This window comes from Myodes glareolus, chromosome 2 (genome assembly GCF_982192425.1).
Source record: "Myodes glareolus chromosome 2, mMyoGla1.1, whole genome shotgun sequence".
Classification (NCBI taxonomy): Eukaryota; Metazoa; Chordata; class Mammalia; order Rodentia; family Cricetidae; genus Myodes; species Myodes glareolus.
Genome location: NC_142027.1, coordinates 687,699 through 694,242, shown reverse-complemented (window position 1 = coordinate 694,242; position 6,544 = coordinate 687,699). Strand labels below are relative to the sequence as shown.

Genomic DNA, 6,544 nt, shown 5'->3' with positions numbered 1-6,544 from the left:
CAGCTCCTTTACTGGATGACCAGAGATTAAATGATTTAGACAGTATAGTCCCTCCAGCTCTGTCCTTCTAGCCCAGTAGACAGGGCCCTAGTCTAGAAAGTTTGTATTTTAACAGACATTCTTCCACTCTCCTAGAGCACATCCTGTTCCTCATGCAAAACACAAAGTTATTTGTGTGCAAAATCCATTACACACTCAATCTCCAGTGTAGAGAAACCTTTGCTGGGAAGTCCCACAGACAAACAAAAAAAAAGTCACATTTACACAGTAACTGTTGTTAAAGAAAGACAGGCCATTAATTAGAAAAAAAAAACGAGGGATCATGATAGAGCTTGGAGGCAGGAAAGAGAATGTGGATATGGTGTAGTTATAATCTCAAAAATTATTTTGAAAAGTTGAAACAAGCTTTATAGCCATGTCATCCAGAGACTAGAGCTCTTTCACACCTTTTCTCTAAGGATGAACATCTTAAACCACAAAAATAACAGTACTGTTAGACAGGGCCATAACATTTTACTCAGATCTTCAATTTTGGTTGAAATACTTTAATTATGGGAAGTTGGTTTCATGATAAGGTCAATACTTTACCCAGATTTTTGATTACCCTGGCCTGTAGACCATACAAAATGACCAATCAGGACATTTACAGAGCATCTAAAATTGACTGCCTAATTCTGCATTGCTAATTTCATCTACTGTTGAGGCAGGAAAGCTCTCACCCTCTGACCTGCCTCTCCCTTTCTTCACTATGACTCATAGTTGGTCAATGAACTCAATTCTTACAGAGGTCTCTTTTCATTTTTAAGTCGCCAATAAAAGTCAAAGTGATTTGAGGACACCCATTAACTGGTCCATTTTTCCTGCTTACTAAGGCAGGTTTAGAGTTTCAAAGCAATTCTCAGTTACACAGCATGAGGCAAGCCTAAGCTATAGGAGACATCGCTCTATACAGAAATCAATAATCAACATCACTTGAGAGAAAAGGAATAAGACTATTAATTACCTAGAACACTAGCAAACAGAAACAAATGGACATAAGAACATAATGCACTTAAAGAAAATATTTAAAAATGATACCCATAGTGATTTTAAAATGATAAAAATAATGTATTTTAAGAACCAAAAAACTTAGATATATTGATGTTGAAAAAGAATAGATTCTTCCCTAGTAGAGAGAATGTCATTAATAAGATTGATATTGCCCATATGTATATGTTGGCTGCTGAGGTCTGTAACCTGACACTTAGAGTTATAGTCAATGGCTGGTTTCTCAAACCTTTGAGCTAACACAACTGTGCCAAGCAGGATTGAACATACATATCTGCATAGGAGAGCTGTCTAATTAGAAATTCAATATTCATTGGCTCAAGATAATCTTCCCAAACTGAACACCCACACAATCTGGTCTGTTTTCATTTACATGACATAAATTCAAACATGCTGGGAAATTACAAAATCACAACTCCACACTCCATACCACAGTTAGGTCCTGAAAGAGCACCCGGAGGGCACGCGTGGAGACCCGTGCCCAAGAACCAGGTCCGAGAGCCACTGGATGCAAGAACAAGAGGCAAACTTTAATGTTCACAGGCCTGTTGGTGCTGCAGTCACATGGAGAACTGAGCACCCCGAGCTACGTCTTGGGGTATCTTTATATAGGCAGAAGCAATGTTACAGAAGCAAAAGCGCGGTTACAGGAGTCCCATTGGTCAGTTTGAATGAGGCGAGGGGTGAATTTGAGGGCAGGCCTTGTGGTCCTTGGCCAGGATCAAAGAAACCAGATAACTGACCTGTCCCTATCTCAAGCATATATGGTCAGTCCTTTGAAGTCTTTGTTTCCCCCTAGGCCAGATGTCTTGACCATAAATTCCCTGTCCTGCAGCCTGATAAGGCTGTCCTGGGTATCTCACCAGATGTCTGACCATAAATCCTCTGTACTGCAGCCTAATAAGGCTGTCCTCGTTCTGACCTCAGGTATCCTGCTTTGCTCAGCATTCGGGGGCCCTTCTCTGAACTGAGCTTCTTTGCAAAATGACATAACTGTGACTAAAATGAGTTGGGGTCCTTCATTCCCCCATTTTTCTCTTATAACTTGAGTTAATTCTTTAACTCAAACTGATCATGATATTTCTGTCTCCTATTGTCTCAGTTGCTAATATTGGTGGGTCAGGACCAGAGTCTGGATAACTAAAAGCCTGTCTTTCATAGGTTGCACCAGGTGATTTAAAATGCAGGGGCCGACTGTAATGATAAGAAGCAAAATAAGTAGGGGCCCAGCTATATATATTGAAAACAAAATCAAAAGACTTGCTCAGACAATAACCACATGAAAACTAGCATTTCTTCAGAATAGCTCTTAGCAAAATTATCTAATGAATGAAGCTTGAAAGTAACTACATGGTAGACATTGTGAACCATTGCAGACCTGGGATTAGCACCCATCATTGTGGCAATAGTCTATTGACTATCTCAGTCCTAAGAAACATATGGATGCCTTATCATTGTAAAACAATGTTTCCCTTAAAAGGCAAGTTCAGTATTATGAAGACAAATCTCCTTTGCTGTAGACACTGGGAGTGTTGATCCTCAATTCCAGAGAATGCGCCTGAGAGGTTAGCTTCAGCCCAGCTGGCACCATATGACATTCACCGGCTTCCATTATGTTCTATAGCATCAGCTTCATCTTCATCCAAATGTACAAGGGTTGTGCCTATTGTGAGAACTTCAACAAGCAATGAAAGAAAATGCAATACAGAATGACAAATGTTTAAAACAAAACAATGAGCCCCAAAGCCCGAGGACAGTCAATGTGGAAGCAGAAATCAAGAATTAGGTTTAGTTGGTAAGAGGTACAGAAAAATAGATATAATTAACCCAGTAAGTACTAAAAGCTCAACATGTCATAAAAACATTAGGCCAGCTTGGACCTAGGGACAACATTCAGAGATAAAATCAATGGGGGTGTAAAAGGGAGATGGTATATTAGGATTTATGTTCAGAACTAAAACAGAAATAGAAGAAAAGGATCAGCAGCATCTTGAGACCCCAGACAGTGGTTCTCCAGCCTCAGCACTCAGAGGGACTGGAATGGTGATCGTAAATAAAACCATATTTGTTTATCTTTTGAAAATTAGGCCATTTCATAATCTAAAGCAAAATTTTCCTGTAGAAAAGCAAAACCAGTCAAGAGGTGAGAAAGATTCAGGTGTGCTTGCTTTTCTCTGCCAAAACAGTCTAATCTGGAAAAATCTCAGATCGTATAAAATAATTTCTGTCAATAGGTCCCAGACACATAGGGGAGGAACAGAACAGAATTACTCTTCGCTTCTGTTATCTGTTACCGTGTTTAAAAGACATTAACTCTTAAAAAAATGAGCAGAGCCCTGTGGGCTTCTGACTTCAGGAAAGAAGAGCCTTAAAGGCGATGTAAACCCATCTTACAGCAGATGTGCCTGTCCTGTGCAGGCCCTGAGCTCAGGATATCCATCACCAGGGTCAGCCTTAGTCAGCAGATGCATGAGTAGCAGCTAACTAGCCAGGTAACAGAACTAGTGGCAGCGATTGCTGTAGCATTTTAAACCCAGAACAGGACAGAGGGAGGTCTGGCCAGTCATTTTGCTGGTCTCTAGGGCCAATTTTGTCAGTTTATATCCTATCTATCTGACCTGAGCTTTGGGGTTGGTAAGCATAATTGATCCCCAGTGTCTTTGGTCATGCCCTAACTTACCTGGGCAACAAAGGCAGGTCTATTATCGGACATGATTACCTTGGGCATCCCAAACCTCGGGAAGATTTTTTTATGATCTTCTTAGCCATTACATTGGCTGTCTCAGTCCTGACCAATGTATGTTGGCTATCTTCTTTGGCAAATGTGTGGCCGTGAGGAGGCTCAAGATTTCCGCAAGTGTCAGCAGTCCTCTTTGTCTGTATATTGCTCCGTGTATATGGGCGGTGGCAAAAGCATACCTGTTGTCAGTGTAGATGTTTCCTCTGCCATCCATAGAATTTGTGTCAATGTCACAAGTTCAGCCTTCTGGGTGGGCCAATATCCCTGAAGGGAAGCTATTCATCCAAATCATTCGCTTCCTGTTCATCATTCCTGCCCCCACCTTTCGCTTACCTTCAGTCTTGTATACCTGCTTGGCTCCGACTCCCAGCCTTGTGCCCCAGGCAAGCTTCGCCATTATTTCCGGCTCTGCCTGGCGCTGCTCAGCCTGCCATTCTGCCAGCCGCCTGTCCTTCCTGCAGATGCTGATATGATCCATAGTCCATCAACGTGAGCAGGGCACAGGAGCAGCAGCCTGGTGCAGGAGGGCACCTGTGGTAGCATTGTGAGTGCTCTATTGCAGTCTGACACGAGTGAGGGGAGCAGACTGCAGGGTGAGCAGCCAGGGCTCCTGCAGGCTTTAAGACAAGTGTGGCACCAGGACAGTTGCTAGGAGGCAAGGATTTCTCCGGTGGTGATGGCATGGGGCAGTGGTCATCCTGGTGAGGAGGGTGTGGTGAAGGCAGAGGCAGGCAAGCAGCCTGCATCTTCTGCAGAACTGAAAACAGCAGGAAAAGTAAAAGTCCCTCGTTTGGTCAGCAAAAGCCTTTGGTCATACATTCAGGGATGACCAGGGAGGAATGAGTCATTTATGTGTCCTTAAAAAAATCTATAGAGGTATCTAATGTCCTTTTTCTTGCAATAAGCACAATAGCCTTTGTCCAAGGGGTGCCTCTGTTTATCTTTATTTGTCTTTGGTCCTCTTCTATTGCCCAGGCTCCCTATCTGTCTGAGTCCAAATTTCCTGTCTATGATCCCTCCGGTTTTCTCTTTTCTCTGCCTTCTGCTTTTCTCTCTTTTGCTTCATTTTTTTCTGTCTCTCGTTTAACATTTTCTCTGTCTCCCCAAATTCTGCAAGGTATAGTCTTGCAACCTGTCTATCTGCTGTAACTTCTTCCTTATATCTGATGTTGACTGCCCTATGAAAGCCATGGCTATCGCTGCCTGTTGACTTTAGAGGTTGGGTAAGATGCCTGTAAATCTTCATTAAACATTTAAGGAACATAGATTCTAACTGGCCCCTGGAGAACCTCTCTTTCCTTGGCCGAATTAGTGGGGTGCCTTGTAGCCCCCCTGAGAATTGCCATGAGCCCAGCATTTTGACTGTCAGTTTTTCCCTTTAAGAATTAATTGGACACCATCATGTAAAAGAATGAAAGTGGATCCATATTTCTCTATGCACAAAACTAAAATCCAAACAAATCAAAGAGCTTAACATAAAACCAACAATATTGAACCGCATAGAAGAAAAAGGGTTTTAAATACATTTTTAAACATAGCCTCAGTGGCATAGACATTGAGAGAAACAATCAATCAATAAATGAGATCTCCAGAACTGAGAAGCTTTCTGTATAGCAAAGGATATAATCAACAGAACATAACATCAGCCTGTAGAATGGGAAGATATTTTTATAAGAAAATTAGGAACTTAGTCCTCATAAGAACAAATAATCCAAAAAAAAATTATGTTACAGACCTAAACTGTAAACTCTCAACAGATGGACTTAAAATGACTGAAAGATATTTAAAAGATTCTCAAATATAACATCTTTAATCATTGGAGAAATGTGAATCAAAATAACTCTTGAGACTCTATCTTATTCCTATAACATGATCAAGATCAAATACTGCTCATAACCTATGTAAAAGAGAAACTCCTTTACCATTGGTGGAAATGTAAACTGGGACAGCCACTTTGGATCCTAATATATTGAAATCTCAGAAAATTAGTCAACAAATCATCCCAAGACTTAGTTATGTCTCTATTGGGTCTGTAGGAACCTTTGAATCTATTATAGTCCCTAACTTTAAGCTGCAGGCGGGACATAGGCTCCTTGTGGGCTGCGCACCCATGTCTCTCCGCCCTCCGCCCTCCTTTCGGGGCGCGCACCTAGCGTTCCTTTTTGTGCCACCTGGCAGTTCGCCTGGTCCCGTTTGTAACTCTCTCTCTCTCTCTATGGCTCTTTTGTATCCTTTAGCAAATCCTATCGGCGAGCGCAGGCGGACCGCCGCTCGCAGCCGCCTCCGCCTCCGCTCCGTAGGACGTGGGAGCCAGCACACACGCGGCCCCGCCCCCTGTGTTTCCGGCAGGAGCCAACGCTGCTCCCTCCCCACGTCTGGGCAGCACGGCCCGCAGCTCCCCGACGAGTTTGTATCCGGGCCTATGTGTTCTGGCCGCACTGCTGTTTTTCTCCCCCCCCCCCCCTTCTCGGCCTGTCTGTCACGGCCCTGGCCCATTTGGCAGGGTCCCGTGGCTGCCTGCGCTCTTCCTCATCTGCGGCCCACCAGCGGCGGCCGCCCCCAAGGTGCCGGTTGGCAAGTCCAGCCATTGCTCTCATCAGCGCGGTGCCCTTCGCCACCGAGAACTAACCAGAACTAGCCAAGCGCAGCGCAGCACACATTCGGGGTAGGGCTTGGCAATCGCAACAACAACAACAGCAAGCGGGAGGTCGGGCTGGGTATCAGGAAGGCAGAGTTTTCTGGGTTTTTTTCGCTCCT

The 6,544-nt window shown here is 43.6% G+C and overlaps 1 long non-coding RNA gene across 1 annotated transcript; it reads right to left on the bottom strand.

Annotated features, from left to right (window-relative positions):
- Window positions 1-1,556: 1,556 nt before the first annotated feature.
- LOC148122830 (uncharacterized) lies at window positions 1,557-4,114 on the bottom strand. Its single transcript, XR_015735516.1, has 2 exons — window positions 3,728-4,114; window positions 1,557-2,722 (listed from the first exon to the last, which is right to left on the bottom strand). It is a non-coding gene; the product is annotated as an uncharacterized LOC148122830 (long non-coding RNA).
- Between the last annotated feature and the right edge of the window lie 2,430 nt (window positions 4,115-6,544).